We start from the raw sequence: 12484 nt of genomic DNA, 5'->3' as shown, positions 1-12484 counted from the left end.
TCCTTTTGATACATTGTGCATGCACTTTAGGGTTTTCAAATCACCTACTAGATGCACTCTACTTTGAATATTCCAAATCCTTCCACGTCCAAGATTCTGCCATTCCTTTGCTCACTAATGATTTGGGGTATATTTGTCTTGTGGAAAATCCAATGCAAGGTTTCGCATTCTCAGACATAACTTGGAATACACACATTTTACAAGCATGTGACACAACAACAATATTACCATAAGTAAACTTCCAATTTAATATATATTGCTCACCTCAAAGGATCTGAGAGAGAACATATTGTTCTGAGACTGATACTAAACCACTTTGGATTGTGCTTACAAATTTCAAGAGACCATTACATTCATCTAGAGTCACCTCAAATAATTGAACTGAGTATGTTTGTCGAGCCTCCAAGTTGTAAAATATATTGTTGTATTTATTGTAAACCATCACCTCCCTTTGTGCCAAATGATGCGTATCTTTATATGAAATGGAGCTCCCAAGTGTTGTAGAACTTGATCATTCACTTTTTTTCGCATTCTTTTGAGTGATGGGTTTGGCAATATCGATCCTTGCAGCTTAGATTCCTTCATCTTCTTGTAAAGAGATTTGTAAATAGCTATGTATCCCTTGCTAGATATACCTATCTCATCCAAGAAAGCTTGCATAACACTTGAGGTAAGCTAACTCCCTCTTAGGAGAATCTCAATCTCCTATTTTGCAAGATTTCGATACTTTAAATCCTTCAAGATTGCTTTGATAGTTTCCTTATTTAGAAGCATTTTAAAGTGTTCAATTGATGCCTCCATGCTTAAGGTCATTTCTTGATTGGGTTGTAGGATATCCCTATGTTCACAATAAAAAAAGTTCAGTTATCATAAATTATTTTACAAATACTTTATGAGATAGAGAAAAAAGTAACAAAGAGCTTACTTACTTCACTCCATGTATTATTTTCTTAATACCATTGCTTTGTAGCTTCATGTCTATTTCGAAGTTTCATGCATCATTTTTGAACCCCTAATATTGTTTCTTATCCAAATGTTGAGTGAATCCTAAGATGCAATTATAACCATTTTCAGTTAAGCTTACTAAGGATGTAATATCCCTGAATGGAGGCATGAAGTTATGCAAAGGATATTTTGGATACATTTTCCCATCAATCCATAGATCTAAATTCCTTTTTCCTTGCAACCTAGAATGTTATTTGGATGTAGAAGACATGAGACAAGGTTTATTTTTCTTACTTAATGGCTCATACTCATGATCAAGCTCGACATGGAGGTGATATGTCTCTCTCCTGTATCTCCTTGATGAATGATTTAGACATCGATGTCTCCCTTTGTAATGTTGATTCCACCCTAGCCATCTCCATGGTGTTGATTCTGCCCTAGCTATCCCTATTGATTCCACCCTAGCCATCTCCATTATTAGTGATGTTGATTCATCTTCATCCATCCTTGTTTGAGATCTTTGTAAAGTTGCTTTAAAAAAAATGAGGGAGAATACATGGAAATCTTCCAAACATAATATGGTAAACACAACTCAAGGCTTCACGTAGTCTTTTGGCTCATCTTTTGATAAAAAGAGACTAATTCTAATCGATTCAGAATAGGAGCTATCAAGTTTTGAGCACTGGGCACTTAATTCCAAGAGCTAATATCTAAACTCTTAATTAAGGCTAATTGACAACTTAAAGGCTATGGGCTAATTTGTGTATTTTTAGAAAAAAGAAAAAAAAGAGGAAAATTCAACCATTTTTATTGCTTTTTGAATTACCTCTCTCTATGCTAAGGTGAAATTTCTTACGAGGCCCAAACTTGAGTCCAAATCTCTCTTAATGTTGGGCACATGGCCAAATCATTTTCTCTTTGTCTCAATACTTTAATTGCATTATCTTTGCAATGAAATCTAGACACATAGCTAAATCTTACTATAGTATCTCAATACTTATATTACATTATGTTTGGAATATGAATATTATCCACATTGTCAAAGCTTAGTTTATTATCACAAAATTCATCTTTCATCTCTCCTACAAAATGTCTCATTCGAAATTATGGACATAATGAAATGAAGATTGGCTATGTGGTCAAATCTTACTCTATTGTCACAAAACTTGTCCCACAACAAGCTTCATTCTCAAATTAAAGAAATATGCAATGAATATTGCCCACATGGCCAAGTCTTACTTTGTAGTCACATAACTTTTCTTATGACCTCTTGTAAGAAAGGCCTTTCATCAAATCAGAGATATGATTCAATGAAGTTTAGCCTCATGAAATCTTACTCTATAGTTGCAAATTTGGTATTATATCAATGTTTTCTCAAAATGTATGATGAAACAACCCTAAATCCATTCTTGTTAAAAGACAAATCTATCAATTTGAGATTTGGCCAACTACATGACAAATATTTGTTTAGTAAAACATCACGAAAAGGGAAGTTCTCTGTATGAAATACATAACTAAAATAACATTTATGCTTTCATAATTCGGAGTCTTTGTTAGATGCTAAAATCTATAGTCATGCTTTTTCCATATTGGTATGTGTCACATGGATTTATTACACACATTCTTCCAAGTGCAACAACCTCTTGATTCACGAGTGCATAGTATCAACAAAATGAAATTGTTAAACCATGATGCCTCTGAAAGTGAAAAGAAAAAGAGATTTAACCATTTACTAATTGGATACCATGTCTCTAAAGTTAGAAATTTGGGTGGGAATGCTATTGTATTCATAATGTCATATGCTCATAATTACATTTAGAAGCAAAGAATTGATTTGACCCTACAGGCTAAATAAATTTTCTCGATAGACATGAGTAGAAAACAAAAGATATAAGATTGATAAATTACTTTGCCAGCCATAACTCTTTTAATTAACGATATAACTCTTTTGATCAAATATGTGGTACAAGCAACATACAAAAAAAATCATGGTTACACATCTTGTGCATGAAGTATTGAGATTATAGTCAAAAGTTTTATTTTGCATGTATCAATTTCAAAAGGATTGTATCTCAGTTTATATTGATAAATGCCTCAATATAGCTATATGTTTGTGATTTCCCCTGATTGATGCAATGGTGGTTTACTAACACTATATGCGGTTTGGCAAAATGGGCCAAGAAAAATGTAGTGGTTGTGGTAGATGCTTTGATGGTTGTATACAAAGAAAATGGTCAATGACTAACAATAAACAATATGTCACCTTTTGGGGATGCTAATATGATAAGTGTCGAAGATTGTATTTACAACACTTATAATGTGAGGCAAAAATTGATTATTGGAAACAAATAATCTATGCAATGCAAACTCTAAATGCCAAGAAGATACATTTTTCTTTGACTTTTAGCCAAAAACACAAGGTGATATAACATGTACTTGGAAAGGTCAGTCATAAATATATGTATATATCACATGGATTCAATATATTAAGGGATTTTTAAAATACTATTTTTACACATTGTTTACATACAAAAGGGATTTTTAAAATACTATTTTTACACATTGTTTACTTATAGATTGAATAGAAAAGGGTTATCTTTCATTAAGGGAAAATTCATAAATAAGGGTATTTATAAATAAGCTTTGAATGCACGTGATATAGAGGGTATACATATAGTGAATTCCTCGAGAACATGTATAAAGATAGATGATATAGATGAGTTTCTTGGATTGGAAGAGTTAAATGAGCATTATTTGGTTCTCTTACCATATGGCTGAAATGTACATATTTCAACCAAAGAGCTTATGCTTGTTTAGCCTTCAATCCAATATATCCAACATGGCTTGGTGTTGCACAAAGTGATATAGATACAAACACAAAAATCAACAAATTCAATATAGTATCTATACAATACTGAGCATTATTATGTAGTTGTTAAAATCCTACAAAGAGAGAGGTGGATCTTATTTGTTGGGATAAGTATTGGATGTGTAAAGATACCAAAACACACAAATAAATTAAATATTCCTCCAAATATTTTGTAAAATGCCAAGCAAGGTTTGCAATAAGAGTTTGATTGAAGACTTCCATTAGAGGACCAAGGATACTAAAACTAAGGTGTTTATTAACACTATCTCTAGGAGAGCTTTCAATCTCTAGCCAATGAGCACATAACAAATAAGATTTTTTTTTGCTAAATCAAGTTTCAAATTAATGAAATTCCCAAAATCATGAAATCTATTTTGATTTAAGATTCCCAAATTCATTGAAAATTCCTAAAATTGCTAATATGGAGTTATTAGGCTATATACTAGGACTATTGAGCTAGCAAGATAGACAGACCTACAAAAGAGATGTTCAATACAATCAAAAAGAAGAAGAAAAAGGATATGGTGTCCATGCTTGTTAAATAGGATGGTAACATAGCCATTAGTAAGGAAGAGAATTTAGAAATGGCAAGACAATTCTTTAGAGATAAAATTTCCCTCCCAAGAACAGTCCCATGAAGTGATGCTAGCCAACGTCAAAATGGCTAGGATTCAAACTAAAGTGGTTCAAAGTCAATAACCATAATACCAGACTTTGATATGAGACTGATGTTGAGATATCGAGCTCCACTTGTGATATGCCAGGGTGACCATTGTGCATTTATGTCACGGACTTGTTAGTTGCAGATGCGGTTGGTACACCACCCATGAATAATAGCTAGATGACAGCTATCCTTATCTACTCTAGTTCGTGGTTCAATTAGTATGCCACCTTAGTTAGTTGAGTTTGGTTTGAGACCCATGTATAGGGTTCTTCTATTTCTTTGTATGAGAGTTCTTTTTGGCTTACACAACTAAGAAGAGGAAAACTATTTTCAGCCTCCACCTATGTGTGTATTCCCCCATTGTGCAAGCAAGAAAGCTACAAGTGAGACTCATTCCTTCTCTCCCACAATCTTGACATGGTATCAGAGCCTTGTTCGTGGTAAGGAGCTCAAGAAAGCAAACCAAGTTCGCGGTGTTCTGGTAAGAGGACCAGTGTTGCTTTCATTTTTCTATTTTGGAAGCAAGTCTCTGCAGGTAGTACAGTCGGAAAGTGCAAGAGTGCATTGTCTCAGATTGAGACGCCCTTCGTGGTGTAGCAAGAGGGCAGTATATGCTGCGGGTAAGGGATTTAGCCCTTGGTTGCTCTGTTTTTTTGATTTGAGGCCATTTCGGGGCCTGTTTTGAAGGCGGAAGTTTTCTGCATGCACTCAGGAAAAGGCCTTGTTCTATGTTGTGCAACCACTGTTCTACAGGTCAGTGAAAAGTTACTCTAGAAATTGAATCGTATGCATGTGCATAGAGACATTGGGAGTTACAGAATCATCCTTGTTGCCTGTTGATGCAAAATCGTCACTAGGAAGTGACTGGTGGACTGTGTGGTCACTTATCACTTTCGTCAGTTTTGCAGATTTGCCCTTGTGAGACTGAAGCTGTGTTTTTTACAGTGATAGAATTTTTTGCAGTGTTCTATAATGGCGTCTGATTCTCTTTCACAGATTGTCACTGAAAAGCTTGACAAGAACAACTTCCAAGCATGGAAGTTTAGAATGACGAATTTCCTTATGGGAAAAGGATATTGGGAATTTGTTGCAGGAAATGAAGAAGAACCAGTTCTTCCTGATGTTCCCAATCAACAGCAAATGCAGGCATTTAAAGGATGGCATGAGAGAGCCAGAAAAGTTATGTACTGGCTGTCTATCAGTATTTCAGACTCTACGATTGTGCATATTCAGGATGCAAGTACGCCAAAGGAGGCATGGGATACTTTGTCAAAAATGTATAGCACAAATACGCAAGCCAGGAAAATGCAGCTCAAGCAAGAGTTGCACAATGTGCAAAGAGAAAGTATGAGCATCAATGACTACCACATGAAGGTGAAGAAGATTGCAGATGCACTTGCTTCCATTGGGTCGCCAGTGGAAGATGATGATTTAGTTTCTGTGACCTTGAATGGTCTAGGAAAGGATTATGTACAGTTTTGAACATCCATTTCTGTCCGTGAAAGATTTCCTGATTTTGAGGAGTTGATTGCTCTTCTAATTTTTGAGGAGCAGAGAAATGGTGGTACATCTTCTTCAGGAGGAACTTCAAAAGAAACTGTCTTCTACTCAAATGTTGGAAGAGGTAGAGACAGAGGGTAGAGGAGGCCGATCTGGAGGCCGTGGTAGAAATCAGAATATGTAGCAAACTCAAGAAAACCAGTCCTATGGAGGAGGACGTGGTAACTCTAGAGGTAGGGGGAGCCAAAGAGGTCATGGTGGATGGCAAAGAGGACAAAATGCAAACAACAATGTTGAATGCTACTACTGTGGTAAAATGGGTCATATGGCTAAAGACTACTATAAAAGGCAGAATGATATCATGAATGGAAAATTGCAACAAGGGAATAATGCATCTTCTAGTAGACAGGGTGATGACAGAAATGAGCATTTGTTTATAGTGCAAAAAAAAGCAACGAAGTGTGGTATGTTGACTCAGGTGCATCAAACCACATGATAGGTCATGCACAATGGATGCAGGATGCAAGGAAAATGGAAAAACCCGGATTTGTGGAGACTGGTGATGATACTGCACATCCTATTGTGCAGATTGGAAAAATTCATTTGTCTATGCAGGATGGGAAAAAGAAATACTTGTCAGATGTATTTCATGTCCCGAATATCACCAAGAATCTGGTTTCTGTTGGTCAAATGGTTGAGCAGGACTTGCAGGTCAGATTTAATCCTCATGGATGCTTTGTTGAGGATATGAAAAATAAAGGTTGCTTGATAGCAAAAGGAAAGAAGAAGGGCATAATGTTTACGTTGGATGCAGACATGTCTGAGTTGAGTGCAGCAATGTTTGCACATGGGACCGGTGTAGTTGCAGATATTGATATCTGGCATAAACGCATTGGTCATGTTAATGCACATCGACTTAAATCAATGCAGGCCCAAAATATTGTTGCAGGATTGCCTAAATTCAAGGCTGCAGAAATGCATAAGGTATGTGAAGCCTGCCAATTTGGAAAACAAGCAAGAAACTATTTCCTAGACATGTTCAAGAGAGTAAGAAGCCATTGGAATTAATCCACTCTGATGTGTGGACTACTAAAGCTGCATCTATTGGAGGCTGTCATTATTTTGTCACTTTTATTGATGACTATAGCAGTAAAGTTTGGGTGTATTTTATGAAAAAGAAAAGTGAAGTGTTTGGGCATTTCAAAACTCTTAAAGCTATGGTTGAAAAAGAAACAGGTCTGCAATTAAAATGCCTAAGGTCAGATGGAGGGGGAGAGTACCTCTCAAACGAGTTTGCAAGGTTCCTGTAGGAGCATGGCATAAAGCAGCAATATTCATGTAGTCATACCCCACAACAAAATGGAATTGCAGAAAGGAAAAACATGAATATTGGAGAGGTATCTCATGCCATGCTCAACGAAAAAGACTTACCAGATTTTTACTGGGCTGAAGTAGTTGCTACAGTAGTCTACATAATGAACAGGACTCCCACTGCAACAATACATGGGATGACTCCAGAGGAGAGGTATACTGGTAGGAAACCGGATATTTCTCATTTGAAAATTTTTGGTTGCATTGCCTATGTTCATGTGCCAGATGAGTTGAGATCCAAGTTGGATCCAAAAGTTGAGAAGTGCATCTTTATTGGCTACTCTCTGCAGAAAGGGTATAGATGCTATAACCCTTCTACTCGTAAGTTTACAATGAGCAGAGATGTTGTTTTTTATGAGATGAGTAGCTGGTATAAACCAGTAAATGTGATTGATGATGTAGATGCACAAAATGGAAATGTTGCACAGATTTCACAGCAGCAGTCACAAGATATTAGTGGACTTGGAGTGTCCTCTAGCAGTGGTTCACATTCTTCGCCATGGACAGGCAGATTGAGATCAGGAGAATCTTCTCAAAGAAATGCAGATAGTGGTATGCAGGTATCACGAAAAGGAAAAGAGAAGGTAGATCACCCCATGTTTGATGTGAATGCAGGTAGATCAGCCCATGTTTGATGTGAATGTAGGTCACTCTTATGTGGATGGTGAATCCAATGGCTCAGAACAGAGCATTGATAATGAGTTGGGTATTCCTTCTGTTGTTACACCTGGAGTAAGGAAGACCAGGGATGTTTTGAGAGCATCTGGAAGTGAGCCTACTTTGCGCAGGTCTACCAGAGCTAGGCATCCTGTAGATAGGCTGAAATATGATGGATTTACAGCCATTCACTATGCCTATATAGTCAAAGTGATACAGGAATCAGAACCCACTTCTTTTGAGCAAGCCATGGGAAAAGAAAAATGGGAGAAAGCCATGGATGAAAAAATGGATGCTTTGGAAGCAAATGCTACATGGGAATTGGTACCTTTGCCCAAAGATAAGAATGCAATTGGTTGTAAGTGGGTTTATAAGGTGAAGCACAATGCAGATGGTTCTGTGAACAGATACAAGGCAAGATTAGTAGTCAAGGGGTATGCACAAACATATAGCATTGATTATGAAGAAACATTCAGTCCGGTTGCAAGGATGGCAACCGTAAGAGCAGTCATTGCTATGGCTGCATCAAAGGGATGGTCTTTACATCAGATGGATGTAGAGAATGTCTTCTTGCATGGTGATTTGCAAGAAGAGGTCTATATGGAGCAGCCACCAAGTTATGTGCATGCTGTTCATCCTGAGTTTGTTTGCAGGTTGAAGAAAGCCTTGTATGGATTGAAGCAAGCACCTAGAGCATGGTCTGATAAGATAGGACAGTATCTTGTCATTATTGACTTTCAGATTTCCAAGGCAGATTTCTCACTTTATGTGAGAAAAATAGAGAAAGGTATTATGCTACTTGTCATTTATGTTGATGATTTGATTATGACAGGTGATAGTGATGAAGATATCCTTCATGTGAAAATGCTATTGAAGCAGAAGTTTGAGATGAAGGATTTCAGAGAGCTGCGTTATTTCTTGGGCATTGAGGTGATTAGATCACCAAGTGGGATATGGCTCTTGCAGAGGCAGTATGGATTGGACATGCTGTCCAAATATGGGATTACAGGCTGTAAGCCTATTTCAGTTCCTTTGGAGTAGAATGTGAAGCTAAGCGCAGATGCAGGTGAGCTTCTGGAAGACCCTACTATGTACAGACGCATAGTAGGAAGTTTGATTTATATGACTATTACTAGGCCAGATTTGAGCTATGCTGTTGGATTGGTAAGTCAGTTTATGCAGGCTCCAAGGAAACCGCATTTAGATGCGGCTAGACGCATACTTAGGTATGTGAAGTCCACATTGCAGTATGGACTATTTTATGAGATTGGGGTTCAGATACAGTTGCATGGATATACTGATGTTGATTGGGCTAGTAGTATTTCTGATAGACGATCTACCAGTGAATATGTGTTCTCTTTTGGGAGTGCTGCAGTTACTTGGAGCAGCAAGAAACAACCTACAGTTGCCTTGTCGAGCATAGAGGCTGAGTACAGGGGTGCAGCAATGGCTGCATGTGAGGTAGCTTGGTTGCATAAGCTACTTTATGATATGCATCAGTTTACACATGGGCCAGTTGTCATTTATTGTGACAACATGAGTAGTATACACTTGGCAAATAACCCAGTCTATCATGCTAGAACAAAGCACATTGAGGTGCATTATCACTATGTGCGAGAGAGAGTTTTACTAGGTCTTATTGATCTAGTTTATGTCGGCACAGAGGATCAGGTAGCTGACATATTTACGAAGGCATTGGGCGCAGAGAAGCTGCGCAAGTTCAGAGACCTACTTGGTATGCAGGAATTGGGATTGAGCTCGAGGGGGAGTGTTGAGATATCGAGCTCCACTCGTGATATGCCAGGGTGACCGTTGTGCATTTATGTCACCGACTTGTTAGTTGCAGATGCGGTTGGTACACCGCCCATGAATAATAGCTAGATGACAGCTATCCTTATCTACTCTAGTTCGTGGTTCAGTTAGTATGCTACCTTAGTTAGTTGAGTTTGGTTTGAGACCCATATATAGGGTTCTTCTATTTCTTTGTATGAGAGTTCTTTTTGGCTTACACAACTAAGAAGAGGAAAACTGTTTTCAACCTCCACGTGTGTGTGTATTCCCCCATTGTGCAAGCAAGAAAGCTACAAGTGAGACTCCTTCCTTCTCTCCCACAATCTTGACAACTGAAATAGAAGAAGAGGACACTACTGAAAATGGGAAAAGTTATGGCCTAGATTGTCAAAGAGTGAATAGAGAGGAGAAAGAAAATAGAAAGAAGAGAGAGAAAGAGAGTCCATAGGTGAGAGAAGACTATAGAGAAGAGAGAGAAAGATTAGAGAAAGAGAGACAAAGACAAGAAGAGGAGAGAGAAAGAAACCATGGAAGCCATGGGAGCTATCTATAAGAGAATGAATATGAAAGATACTTTTGTTATTGCTGAATGGTGAAAAATTAAGTCTCTCATACCTTTTATAATATGCTAGTTTAACATTATTTTCCTTATTTTTTCCAGGTAAAAATATTAATTTCTACTTGTCTTTCCGCACTTTACACGTGCAAAATACCGGTTCCATGCAAGTTGAGCCACCCCAAAGAATTCCATCTTCTGAGCATAGGTATCTACATATGTAGATACATTCCTGCCATTGAATAACTTCATCTCACTCTCAACTACTTGCAAAGCATTCATCACAACACTTTCTGTTTGAGCAGAAGCTTGCATCACCTATTGTTGTTGTTGTACGTGCATAAGCATATTCATATTTTGCACCAACTGTTGCAAAACATCACTGGAGATTGTGTTCAAAAGGTTCTCCCATCTTGTCTTTCCTTATTTTGACCACCTTTGACGTCGGGTTCACCAATGTCGGAGGGGTTTTTGTCGAAAGGTCGAATCCACCGGGGATCAGAGGTAGAAGAAAGTAGAGATAGGAGATGGAATAGAAGAAAGAGAATAGACAAGAGGTTTTACGGTTTATCAAGGAAGAAGATCGAAGATGGAAATTAGAGAAGCAATGTACCAAAAGATGTTTGGACGATCATGCGAAGATGTATTCGAAACATTGCATCAGTGGACCCTACTTCAGACTATAAATTTGTGGAAACAAACAAGATAGATGGCCCCAAAACATATTTTTCAAATTTGAAATATACACTTGGCAATATGCTTTGTATATATTAGCTAGGGTAAAACATAGTGATGATTTGATAATGAAGCTAAAACGTGGACAGTCTCATAAAATAAAGTCCAAAATTTGTCAAACTCTTTACTTCCTTAATACAACTTCAAGTTCTCTCTCAAGAAAAAGAAGTAATATAGCACTTGTTTCTTTTCCTTAATTTATACAATCTAACACTAATTCATCGAAAGCAAGGAAAAAGAAGAATTATATTAAATAAAATTTACAAAGATAAAATCGGTGTGACATGACCGACTTGCCAAACTTAAACCTAACAACCAAACAACAAACAAATGATGCTCAATCTATTTGCATATGATACCAATGGGACTATACACAATGATAGTAGATCTCTGAAAGCATTCCAGGGATGTATACATGATTTCAACCTTACCTCAAGTTCCTTGGTCAACCCCAACAAGACATGGATTAAGTCAACCTTGAAGTTGTTGCCGGATGATCTTGTAAATCAGGGATGTTCAATCATTCCAAATGGAAAAATCTTTAGATAGCTAGGTATCCCAATGGGTTTTATGGTCTCATAGAGCCAAAGATGGCAATGGGTAATGGCTTGCTTGAGAACAAAGCTAGATTATTAGAAAGGCTTTTATGGTAACTTGGTAGGAAGGGATGTAGTTCTAAAGCACATCCTTGTTGCATCATTTATCTATTTTCTCTCCTCTTGGAGACCCGTGAAATCTACTCTTAAAGACCTAGAGTCTATATGCAAAGACTTCCAATGGAGTTCATTTGATAGCTTAAGAAGAATACCTAAAATTGCGTGGGCCGCTTACATCCTACCTAAGGATCAAGGGGGGCAGCCTCCTAGATTTTGAAGGTTTAGCTGATAAGCTTGTGGGGCTAAATGGATCATCCGCAATATACAACACCTCCATGAAGATTGGGCTATTATTTTGCATAGAGATGTTGTAAAGTTCTCTGTCCAAAGCTGCGCAAGGTGGAGACACCTCTCTGCTCTGTTGGTAGCCTTCTCCAAAATCCCCATCACAACTAATAAAGCCTCCCCATTAGTCAAAGCACTCTAGACAACTTGGCTACGTTTCAAAGACAAAATGACACTCAACCCCAGCTATAATATTACCCTGCCTTGGGGCTACTTTTGATTCAATAATGTGTAGTTGATTTTGTGACCTTGTAACTAATGAACAAATGTAATCAAGATGGAAACTCTATAAAAAAGGCTTCCAAATTTGGGAGGATTTATGGGGATTGCAATGGACATCAATGGCAAACACTCGACTCCTTAAAAACTAAGTATAGACTCAAAAGGGAAGACTTAGGCCTACTAGGCCAAAGGATGGAACAATGGCCTAATGGGTTGGACAAAGTTGTCCAAAT

Source organism: Lygodium microphyllum, chromosome 23 (assembly GCF_053477565.2).
Source record: "Lygodium microphyllum isolate KBCC chromosome 23, Lygodium_microphyllum_v1.1.10, whole genome shotgun sequence".
Lineage (NCBI taxonomy): Eukaryota > Viridiplantae > Streptophyta > Polypodiopsida > Schizaeales > Lygodiaceae > Lygodium > Lygodium microphyllum.
This window is presented reverse-complemented; position numbering follows the sequence as displayed.